Raw genomic sequence first — 13,112 nt, forward strand, 5'->3', positions numbered from 1 at the left:
CAGCTTCCTCTTTTGGCCTCCACTGACCTCTGTACACATACCCAAGCCCACAGATGCACAATCCGTTAATAATAATGATGATGATGATGATGATGATGATAATAATAGATAAATCTTAAAACAACAAACAAACAAGGCAACAACAACAGCCTTCAGTCCAGATGACCATCATCCCTTTCCATCCACCTTGGTGGTTGATCAGTTTCTGCCTCTCGTTTTATTGAGAACATGGGAATCTTCTTTCTCAGCAGTTGACATGTAAAAGGAGGGGTGTGGTCTGGAAAAATAACCCACCCAACTGGAGAGAAGGATAAATATGAGAGGAAATGAGTTCTCAATTGACCTGAGAGTTGTGGTTGTTTGGGAAAAGCATCAGAATGCCTTGACGGATCCGTTTGGGGCTATTGCTAATGACTGGTGAGAAGGTACCACGTTAGTTCCTCTTCCAGGCATTGTATGAGTCTCTTAGACATGTTGCGAAATTATTGTGGAAAAAAAGGATAGAACTTGCCCTCACCCCTTGGCCATCCGTATTCTCCCAGCTGACTCTCAGGGTCCCACTGATCTAACCACAGATCCTCCAGTGCGCCAGACATGAAAAAGAAAGAAAACATCATTGTAAAATGAGGATAATATCCCCAGTCTCTGCTCACCCTAGAGGCTTATTTTGAAAAATCACTGTGATTTAACTTGTTAGCAGTTTAATTCACTTTAAAAAGATTAACCAGACTAATTATTCATCAGATTTCACCATCTTTGTCAGCCTCAATAAGGATCTTTTGTTACAGTGATTAATGTGTTTTAATTGTAGCTTCTCTCAGGGCAATAATTCGATCGCACAGTATTTGCCGAATCCATGGAAATCTTGGAAATGCTTTGACAGCTGAGCTATTCTTGGGAAACGAAAGTAAAGGAATATATGTACCTAACAAAAAGTGTTTTATAGCATATCATTAATATGGATTTTTCTTTTCCTGACAGAACTTGCTGTGCCTCAGTCCATGGAACTGCTTGCTGTGCAGTCAGTTTTCCATCCAGAAACATCAGAATGGAGAGATCAATTAATACAGGTGATGTCCTCACATACCTGCTAGTGACAGTAATAGCCATGGCAGATACTCATAGATTGCACATAAAGTCAATCAATTAGCCAGTGTCCATAAATAATCATCCAGTTAAGAGACTGGGTCCCAGCTGGGTGGTGGTGGCGCACGCCTTTAATCCCAGCACTTGGGAGGCAGAGGCAGAAGGATCTCTGTGAGTTCGAGACTAGCCTGGTCTACAAGAGATAGTTCCAGGACAGCCTCCAAAGCCACAGGGAAACCCTGTCTCGAAAAACCGAGAGAGAGAGAGAGAGAGAGAGAGAGAGAGAGAGAGAGAGAGAGAGACTGGGTCCTGCGTGTATCTATTCAATTTTCTACATAATACCACATCCTCATCCATCAATCCCTAACTATGCAAGCTGAGGATTTGTACATTAAAAGATGTTTGTAGAAACTGGACCAGAGACAGGTGCTGTGGCCCACTACTAATTTCCATTTAAAAATGTGGTTTAATATTATTTTTAACCTATGGTGGTTAAAATTTTGGCGTCAGACATAGGAGGAGTTGATTCTTGACTTTGCTATTAATTAGCTAAGAGATATTGGGAGACATCAGGGAATCACGCACAGTCAGGATGTAAATGAGCCACTGATTTTGAGACAGTGTAGTTTGGCCTACACTAAGTATAGATTAGTGGGGACTGGGGAGAGTGCTCAGTGGTTAAGAACACATATTGCCCTGCCTGAGAACCTGAGTTCCATTCTCAGCGTTCACATCAGGCAGCTTACAACTGCCTGTAACCCCAGTTACAGACAGATCTCACATCCCTAATCCCTGTACCCACCACGAACATAATTAAAATAATAAAAAAATTTTAAAGTATAGATTAGCTTTTGAAGAAACCATAGGCCTTCAGATTTAAGAAAGTCATGGCCTAGAGAGACAGCTCAATGGATAAAGCACTTGCCACATATGTGAGAGGACCAGAATTCAATTCTGCAGCAACTACTTAAAAGCTGGGCCAACAGGCTGTCTAACTTCAGCCCACAAGCAGTGAGGACAGAGTACCTCGTCACCTTTGGGAACACAGTGGTCACTCCATGATAGGAGCTGGGTAGTCAAACAATGGTCATCTGAACACTGGAGATGTTGGGAAGCTGGTAGCTGCCCTGTCCACAGAGCTAGATGCCTCGACGTCCCAGTTTGACACTGAAGGCATGGAGGAATCCTAGAGCATTGCTGGTCTTCAGTCCCTGGAGCTGGGTTCTGCTGTCAGTAAAGGATGGAGGCTGTGGTCCAGCTAGCTCAACAGTGCTACCTACCGATGGAAGGTCCAAGAATTCAGTCATTGTTCATTCCACGAGGCTGGATGTCTCAACTGGTCTTCAGTACATACCAGAATCCCAGAGAAGTAGGCTCTCATGCCAGTGAAGGAATGGACTTGCCAGCAAGGGTGAGAGGAAGCAGGCAAAAGCAAGCTTCCTTCTTCCATGGCCATTGATTGTATAGGCTGCCAGCAGAAGTAAAGTTGGAACTTCCCACTTCAAAAGATCCCGATTAAAAGTTGATCTTCTTGGAGTGGGAGAGATGACTCAGTGATTAAGAACACTGCTGCTCTCCCAAAGAACCTGGGTTCGATTCCCAGCACCCACATGGCAGCTCACAACTATCTGTAACTCCAGTTCCTTCCAGGATACCTGACACCTTCAAATGCACGCAAAACAATAAAGCACATTAAGAAAAAAATGGGTGTTTCCACTTGAAGTAATTTACTGTTTTTTTTTTTTTTGTTGTTTTGTTTTTGAGACAGAGTTTCTCTGTGTAGCTTTGGAGCCTGTCCTGACACACGCCCTGAGACTAGGCTGGCCTTGAACTCACAGAGATCTGCCTGCCTCTGCCCCCCGAGTGCTGGGATTAAAGGCTTTGCCACCAACGCCTGGCTTCTTGAAATAATTTAACTAAGGGGAAAAAAATCCCTCACAGGTGTGTCTGTCCAGTCACTTGCTTTTTGGTTAATTCTAGATGAAGTCAAGTTGACAACCAAAAATAACCATACTAACCGAATTGGTGAGCCCCAGGTTCAGGGAGAAACACTGACTCAGTGAAGTGAGTAATAATAAAATGAAAGAACACTGGAGTTTTTATTGAGACTTGTGAGTTCTGTATTTTAACCAACCGCAATTACATTAGTCACACTTGGGATTACTGCCATGGTGCAGGCGCACTGTTCAAAAGTTCCCTTGCCTTCAGAGCCGGATGTTGGGCACCCTCGTAGCCCAACCTCCCCGTACATGGTGTGCTCATTGACAATAGAAAAAGTTTTCAATGGTCAAATCTCAGTAAGCTCTCCCCTGGGTGTTCGCAACACACATTTGCATAGAGAAGGCTCAGAAAAAAAGCTGTGTCCTCAACTTCTTTTGACCACAGAAAGTTCCTTATAGTTATGATCATTAAGAAGCCATTCATGCCGGCCAGTGGTGGCATATGCCTTTAGTCCCAGCACTCTGGACGCAGAGGAAGGCGATCTCTGAGTACAAGGACAGCTTGGTCTACAAAGTGAGATCCAGGACAGGTAGGACTACACACAGAGAAACCTGTCTCAACAAACAAACAAACAACGACAAAAAAAGAAACCATTTAGACTCATTAAATACTTACCAAAGTCAAATTTATTTAGTGCTTCAGCCATTCTGGAGATCAGTCTCAGAACTTCACACAGATTAACTCATGTTCCGATAATCTGATGAGGCATGTGTCTTTAGAATACTCTCTTGAGGTAGATACCTGTACAGATCACAAGCTACTAATGTAGGTTGTAGAGCTAGGATCTGAATGAAGGCTGTCTCCCCAGAGCTTGAATTCACTCATCTTCCATGGAAAATCTAGTTCAACATGTCATGCTCAATGAAATGCCATATTTTCCCCCTAATTTAAACCTGGAAAATATTTAAATAATCCAAATATGCCACATCAAATTGCCATTTGATTGCATTGCCCCAACTAAGAGGAGATAACCAGACATACCTAAAACAACCAGACTCACCTTATCTCAAGAAAGTGCAATTTAACCCTTAGATACCTTCATTTTTCCAGTTATAGACATCTACTTGTATTTTGTATCCCAGAATGAACAACATGGAAAGAGGTTTTAGCACAGAAGGAATGACATTCAAAGAGGTATTAATGCTTTTCTTATGGGGACAGGTTATCTGTTGTGGAATAACCCCACTTGCTCTTCAGCTTTCTGCTGAAGTGGCTTGAGGCCCTCACCAAAAGCTGTCTGGTACCGTTCTCTGGGAACTTCGCAGCCTCGGAAGACTGTTGTGCTCAAATAGTTACTTTGTGTTACCCAGTGTCAGGTATGCTGTGATAGCAACAGAAAATGGACATAAAGTTACATTCTCTTCCCTGAAGAAATAACCACTTTAGTTTCTCCTCTACGCCGGTAGGGACTAGAATCAGACACATAAGAATCTCCACTCGGAAGGAGTGCTGGAGAGATGGCTCAGAGGGTAAGAATACATAATGCTCTTCCAGAGGACCTGAGTTTGGTTCCAGCATCCACATCATGTGGTTCATAACTGCCTATAACTCCAGCTCTAAGAAATCCAACACCTTCCTCTGGCTTCTGTAGTCACCCACACAGGTGGCTGGTGCCTGTGTGCACACACATGTGAAATAGGCCTTACAAAGAAAGACAGACAGGAAGGAAGAAAGAGAGGAAGGGAGAAGGAAGGAGGCAGGGAGAGGGGTTCTCCTTTCCAGCAAGGCAAGGGCAGACGTTTTCCCTCTCATTGTTTTTTCCTTTCCTTACTTTTCAAATTTAAAGTGGGAAAATGGTTGGTGTGGTGACAAAGTTTGGAACTCATTCATTTAACTAAATATGCTGCAGCCTGGCAAAGGGACTGACAGAGAACGCTCCAGAAAGCCCCACGAAGGCTCTCAGGGACTGCTAGTGACCGATTTTCTTTGATCCCCTTTCCCTACAGAATGACACTTTTTTTTAAAAGCATACTTTTCCAAGTTGTTACATTAACAAATTTGCACTGGGTTCTTGATCCTTGTCATCTAAAGACTGCCTTGTTGGCGGATGGTGAACTTTTCCTTCATGCCAGGCCTGCTGCTCTATCTAATGTCACAAATGTCTGCTCGAATTAGCTCCCAGAGACTGGAGAAGGTTCCACATGGGGCCTTTCAGGCAAGTTGATTTGACAGAATGAGTCCCCGTGCTAGCTCATGGCACTTATCTGTTAGTCAGCCTTCCTCGGGGACCAGAATTTAGAGTGCACCATATTCGGTTTCCAAATCAACTGCTGTCCCCTCAGGAAGCCCTGTGCTGCATTATTAAAAGAGATGCCTTCAACCACAGTGCCATACTTAAACATTCATCTACATTTAAAAAAGAACCAAAAAAAAAAAAAAAAAAAGGATGAACAGGCCCAGGAGAGACAACAGAACTGTGTCCCAACTTGTCACTCTGTTAACCCTTTCTCTGCAGGTTTCTTGACTTTTTCCATGCTCACTGAAGAGCTCTGAAACTTTGCAATAGAAGCATTTAAAAATGTTTCCTTGATCAAATTTAAATGATATTTATTCACTATGGGCTGTTTCTCCATGGCTATGTTCGCTTATGCAGTATCCCCTTACCTTGTAAGGTCCAGGGCCTGAGGCCCCCATGCCTCTTCTTTATAAATTCCCACTGCACAGTTAATTCTGGGTGTTTAGCTGGAAAAATAACAATAGCTTTGATTATATACATATACATATACATATATATGCATGCACAAGCATGTGCACACACACACATATGTGTGAATGAATGAATGAAAGAAGTAGTTATGCCATAAATAAACAGACCTGGAACTCAAGGGTTAGTAAGTATACCTCCAGAACTCCAGAACTTTCTAACTTTTAAAGGTAAAATGTGCCCTTTAAACACAAACAAGAAATTGGCAAGATTGCTGGAGAAAAGAGGAGGACCTCCTAAAAGCTGCATGTTGATATAAATATGAAAATGGATTAAAATGTGCTTCCAATTTCCAAACACGTGTACTTCAATGAATATTAAATGGCAGGCCCCTATCACCATTATGACTTATTTACTCACCAGAGTTTTTATCAACAGGGGCCTGGAGTTGCTTCTGGAGCGTGAAAGCCGCCTGTAATTGAGTTTAGAGTGGGAAATCCACTAAACAGGCCACGGCCCCTGAGACACCCCCGAAACCCACCTGTCACTCGGTGTTAGGATCACAACTCAAACAAGGCATGGCTGCCTGCTTCTGCTTAAATATCGCTGTGACCAGAAAAAAAAGGAAAGAAAGAAAAAGAAAAGGGAAAAGGAGAGAAATTATTCCCCAGAGGCTGAGACAGGCTAGGGGCAAAATCATGGGGGTGAACAGAGTGGGGGAGACTCTCTAACAGCTGCCCCGTGTCAGCTGTAGTCAGAGTCTAAAGCTCAGCCTGGGAGGGAAGCTGGCTGGGCCTCTGTCACTGGGGCATCAATTCTTCATTTCAAGCATCCATGGACCGCAGAGCAAGCATCTCTCCATCAGGCAGAGACACAGAAATCAAGGATCAGAATTTCCCGAGGACTGCAATGCCTCAGGGAAGACTGATGGAGAAAGGTCTACATCTGGAAATGGACAGAGGTTTCTAAGAAACAGATCTCCCTCCAGTAGATAGCTGGATGGATATGCCTCAGTTGGATAGACCGGCCAGGGCAAGAAAAGAGCTCACTCTCTGTCTCATAACACTGCCCACTGGTGCCACTGTTGTATTTGTTGTTGAATATATTAAGGTAAGACATAGTCCTTGCCCAAAGCACCTGGAAACACAATTGGGAACACGTGCAGATGAGTCCATTTGGTGACACCTTTGTCAAGGGCTGCCTTAAAATAACTTAGAAAAAGTATTTGGAGGAGACCAGTGTAAGCAGGAATTGTAAGGATGGATAGGATTTTGACTGGCAAATGAGCAGGGGGAGATAGATATGGAGAAAGTGTGAGCAAGGAGACTGTTCTCTGTGGAGGAGATATACTATCCAAAGGCTGGAATAAACAGGTGCTGGATACAGCTGCAGCCAGATGTTAGAGGGGGTGGAGGTAGGGAGAAGGGGCAGCACTAAAGGACTTTAACAACTAAAGGCTGATGTTTAAATGCTCAGAGAAATAATAGATTATTTTTCAAAGTCTAATGTTTATCTGAAAGCTGAGTGGAGTAATGAGAGAATTTGATCAGAGGAAGAATGGGTCACATTTGCCTTTTAGAAAGACTTGTGTGGGGGGTACAACTCGTTTGGTAGAGTGTTTGCATAGCATGAAGGAAGCCCCGAGTTTGATTTCCAGCCCTCCATATACTGTGTGTATGATGTCACACACTTATAATTCCCCATGGAAGCAGAAGAAAGGTTAGAAGTTCAAGTTCATCCTGATCTGCACAGGGAGTTCAAGGCCAGCCTATACTACATTAGACCCTATCTAAAAATAATCAAGTAGAGTCAGCAAGATGGCTCAGAGGGTAAAGGCACAAGTTGCCAAGCTTGACCTCATTAGTTTCATCCCTGAGACCCAAGTAGTGTGTCTGTAAGCTGTCCTCTGACCTTCACACACAGGCACGCATGCAAATAAAAAGTCGTGTGATGTTTGGGACATGCTCACAACAAAGTATTGCTTCTGGTTCATTTGAAACTCAAGTTTAACACGGACCCCCCATATTTAATCTGGCAACCCTGCTAGGGCCACTGCATAAATGGTGGCTCATCGGTTAGGCTGATGTCAATTAGGAGGCAAGGTTGGGGTTCAGGGCCAAGATGATAATTTTTACTTCCATAAATATTGAGCATTAGGTGTCCGAGGAATACATCAGACTTCAATTATGTTCCCAATACCTTTCTGCCCCTGGTAAGGACAGTTTTGGTTGGACCATAGCAAGTCCCAGCCTTCCTTACTGAAAGTGTGGCCATGAGACCAAATCATGCCCACTGGGCTATAAGTGGAAGTGATGTTTGTTTTGTTCTTAGAAGGACTGGAAACAAACAGTGTCCTAGTTACTTTGTATGGCTGTGATAAACTCCATGACCAAAAACAACTTAGAGTGGGGTGGGGTGGGGTTAACTGGCTTCCTTCATTGAAGGACGTCAGGACAGAAACTGAAGTAGGAACAGAGGTGGGATCTATAGAAGAAAGCTGCTTACTGCCTTGTTCAGCTTCCTTGCTTATACAACCTAAGACCACTTTCGAAGGGGTGGCACCACCCACAATGGGCTGGGCCATCTCACATGAGTCATTAATAAAGAATCCCGCCCCACCCCCAGCCACATACACACCTGCCCACAGGTCAATCTGATGAAGTCAATGCCCTTGACTTTCCCTCTTACCAGGTGTGTCTTGGATTGTATCAAGTTGACAAAAATCAAACAGCACAAGGACAATTTGCTTCTGTCTACTGGTGGAAAGATAAACCAAAAGAGAAACCACTACCCTGGGCTCGGAGATAAGAAAAGCCCAAGTCTGGGATGGCAGTACTGTCTAAGTGGTCCTGGGCCATCTATCAAGCTAAACTACCTTAATCTGCACTCATAGGATCTGCAGTACACAGTTGGCGATAGCAGTCCGAAGCTCGGGGGTGGGTGTGGGGAGCCTGGTGGAGGAAACTGGCTTTGATGAAGATGAGACTTACAAGGCAGACGCAGGATGGCTCAGAGGGTAAAGGTGCAATGGTGCCACGCTTGGCCAGCTCCATCCCTGGCACCCATGTAGCAGCAGTAGGGAACTGAGAGTTATGGACGAAAAGGTCAAATCCAATCTTTTTCCTTCTGACACTTTGGTTTTTTTGACTCAACCTTAAACTTCGCCCACAAGTTAACAGAAATGATCCTGAAAGAGGAGATAGGTGTTTACAAGTTTCCTATTCTTTATGAAGCATTTCTGTCTTTACTGTCATACATTGACATTCAGTGCTAACAGCTTTCCTTGTTGGATTTTTGCAGTGCTGAGGATGGGACCCAAAGCCTTAGACATGCCAAGCAAGGGTACACCACTGCTGAGCCACACCCTTGTCCCTAAACTCATAAATCTTTATTTGGATATATATAAATATATATATATATATATATATATATATATATATATATATATATTTATTTATTATTTTACAACCTAACTGCTGCTTCTGCTCCTCTCTCTCCTCCCTGTACCCCTCCCCATCCACTCCTCCACCATTTCTATTCAGAGGAGGGCGGGCCTCCCATGGATATTAGATGTATATTTCATCAGCAGCCAGAAGGTGAGTTTGTCCTCGTGTGTGTGGTGGGATAATCTTTTTGTACACTGTGAAGATTTGTCACTCGGATTGGTTTAATAAAAAGCTGAATGGCCAATAACTAGGTAGAAATTTGGGGACAGAGAGTACACTGGGAAGAAGGGCGGAGATGAGGGGAGTCACCAGCCAGAAGCAGAGGAAGCAGCATACAAAGCAAATGAAATGGAGCCACGTTAAAAAAAAAAAAGTAGATGAAAAGAAATGGGTTAATTTAAGTTATAAGAGCTAGTTAGAAACAAGTCTAAGCTATTAGCTGAACTTTTGTAATTAATAAGTCTCGGTGTGGCTATTTGGAACATGGCAGTTGGGACAGAAATCTGACTACACTCTTGTCCTGTGGGTATGTGGACATTTTTACTTTTTCTAGTGGCTGTTCTAGAGTCTGTGTACTTTATACATATGTGATTTTTTTTTGAGACAAGTTTTCTCTGTGTAGCCCTGGTTGCCCTGAAACTCTCTGTGTAGACCAGCCTTGCTTTGAACTCACAGAGATCCACCTATTTCTGCCTCCTGAGTGCTGGGATTGAAGGTGTGTGTCACCACTGCCCAGGGTTGTTTTGTTCTTGGTTTTGTTTGTTTGTTTGCTTGCTTGCTTTGGTTTCATTGGAGGGGTACTGCAGAGGCGAGGAGAGAAGGATATGGGGGGACTAGGAGGTGAGCAAAATTGGGGTGCATGATATGAAACTCCCGAAGAATCAACACATACACACACACACACACACACACACAATCTATATCTATATCTATATCTATATCTATATCTATATCTATATCTATATCTATATCTATATCTATATATGAATATATATATATATATGAATATATATATTCATGTACCCAGGCTGGCTTACAGCTCCCTATGTAGTGAGGATGAACTTGAACTTCTGATCCTGCTGCCTGTACCATGCTGAGGTTATAGGTATGCTCTACCAAGCTTGGTTTATGCAACACTGGAGACTAAACTAAGACCTTCATGCATGCATCTCCAGCCCCTACATGTGTGATTTTTTAAAATGTATTTCCACTAGTCTACAAGCACATAGGTGTATATGTTCCTCAGAGCTCTGCTGGTGTGTGTCTTTGCATGTATATTATGGACAATGCTAACCATTTTGCTTAGTTAATAGGCAGTCCCTGTCTGGTCCTGTGGAAGGATACCCACAGGATCTCCATGACTCAGGACAGCTGTGGGACATACCAGAGGAGTTTTAGTGATGATCCAGTGATGATGGTGTACCAGAAACCAGAAGCCTTGACTCAGACCAGTGACTTATTGCAATGAAAAAAAATTAAAAAGCTGACTGGACAAAAGGGTATACTATGAGACACACTGCTCCCAAGCCACCAGGGCAAATGGAGAAGTGTTGGAGAGGCAGGAAAGACGGTGAAGCAAAGAGGGTTGGTTGTTTTGTTCTTGGTTTTGTTTGTTTGTTTGTTTGCTTGCTTGCTTGCTTGCTTGTTTGCTTTGGTTTGATTGGGGGGCACTGCAGAGGTGAGGAGAGAAGGATAAGGGGGGACTAGGAGGTGAGCAGAATTGGGGTGCATGATGTGAAACTCCCGAAGAATCAATAAAGAAATTATGTTAAAAATAATCAAAATAGGGCTGGAGAGATGGCTCAGTAGTTAAGAGTATCAGCTGCTCTTCCAGAGGTCCTGAGTTCAATTCCCAGCAACCACATGGTGGCTCACAACCATCTATAATGTGGTCCAGTGCCCTCTTCTGGCTTGCAGGCACACATGCTAACAGAGCACTCAGACAAAAGAAAAAAAAAGCACAAAAATAATCAAAATATGAAATATTATGAAAATAATTTTAAAAAACAGGCAGTCCCTGGAATTACCAAGGAGTATCTTTCTCAATGGCTCTCACATTGAAATCTCTGGGTTCATTTTGGAAACTGCCAAGTCATTTTTAGGAGATTAAGAAATTATATATGTGTGTGTGTGTATGTGTGCTGGTGACCAAGGAAGCCAGGAGAGGACATTTGATCTCCCGGAGCTCAGCACAGGCAGTTGCAAGCTCATATAAAGATGAAGGCAGTGGGTGTGTTAACAGTGTGATCTGCTTCTGGCTCCACGGAAAAGGGGCCTCAATGAGGAGTCTGGCCTCCAGTTTGGAGTGGTCCTCTCCCTGTTCTTGCCATCCCCACCTTCAAGGCAGCCTTGGCCTGGAGCTCTGCCTTGACCAATACCTCTCATGGTTTTCTTCCTAGAGGCAGAGACTGTTTGTAGGCTTGCTCAAGGACCAAATTTCTGCATCTCTGTCCCTTTGTTTTTGTTTTTTGTTTTTTTTTCTGTCTCCCTGTGTGTCCTCATGTTTGCTGCACATTGGCCTGCTTCCTGTCTGCAGGTGCTCTTTGTAGACTACCAGGGAAAGATTTTCTTAGTATGAGCCCCTTGCCAATTCTGGAGTTGGTTGAGAAGCTCTATCAGAGACCCAGAGGCCAGCATCAATTTTCCAGGTTTACCAATGGGTTCTGAGAGGCACAGCTTGGGAGGATACTAGGCTGTGTGGATAACTGGCCACAAATTGATTGGCTAACCAAACAAATCACTCTTTTTCACAAAAGACAGGTATGCAGCCTGAGGGGAGGGTAAGGGGGATTGGAACACCTTTAATCCCAGCACTTGAAGGCAGAGACAGACAGATCTCTGTGAGTTTGAGGCCAGCCTGGTCTACAAGTGAGTTCCAGGACAACTGAGTCTACACAGAGAAACCCTGTCACAAAAAAAGAAACAGAGAGAGAGAGAGAGAGAGAGAGAGAGAGAGAGAGAGAGACAGAGACACAGAGACAGACAGAGACACACACACACAGAGTGAGAGACAGAGAGACAGAGAGACAGAGAGACAGAGAGACAGAGAGACAGAGAGACAGGAGAAAGGCACAGGGAGGTAACAGAAATGTTCATTCCTAAGGGGAAGGCAGATTTAAAGCCTGTGTAAAAATGCACTCCAGTCAGGTTCCATGGAATCCGTTATTAAAAATAAAATAGCAAGAAGTATGTGTCTGTGAAGAGGCTAGAATATACACGTGAGCACACAAATGGGTGTGTGTGTGTGTGTGTGTGTTTACGATTTGCTTTATTTCTCTCAAAGTAACCATTTGCTCTTAAATTGTTAGAAGCCTTTGGGAGGAAATCTGTGGCTGTTTCTTCGTTTTATTTCTTTGTATTTCCATCAATAATCGTTCGGTCTGGATCGACTTTTAGCCATTTCTTAAAAAGCAAGCCGTCCTGAAGTCAGGAAGGGTCGGTCCAGAGCCATGACTGCTTGCTGGCGCCTGTGTGGGCCAGACTTGAACACTAGATGGCAGCCTTGCCTTCTGGATGAGAATGCTCTGGCTGGTCTAGCTTGGAGCCCCTTCAGAGGCGGCAGTATTACCCAAGTCCCTTCCCAAAGGTGCGGTTGGCCCCCGGTGACGAGTCCCTGGAGGGGGTCTGGTTTGGGAACCCTTTGCCTACCCTTTACAGCTACAGTAGGATGAAGATTTGGTCCCATTGCAGCCCAGACCAGATTGGCTAAGGTGACCAATCATTGGACTGACTCTTCCCATCTGCCTATCCCAAGGGCAGGCCCCTTGAAGTACCTGCAGCTTCCCCCCTCAGCCTGGGCGTTTACACTTTGTACAGACATCTAGCAGGTTGGAGGATCCCGTCCCGGGGCGGGGCGGAGGTGGCTAGGTGTCAGGAAGAAAATAGACAAGCTTGTGCTGACCTGCAACAGAGGTGTGAGATTCTGTAACTCCCAA

This window comes from Cricetulus griseus, chromosome 5, assembly GCF_003668045.3.
Source record: "Cricetulus griseus strain 17A/GY chromosome 5, alternate assembly CriGri-PICRH-1.0, whole genome shotgun sequence".
Classification (NCBI taxonomy): Eukaryota; Metazoa; Chordata; class Mammalia; order Rodentia; family Cricetidae; genus Cricetulus; species Cricetulus griseus.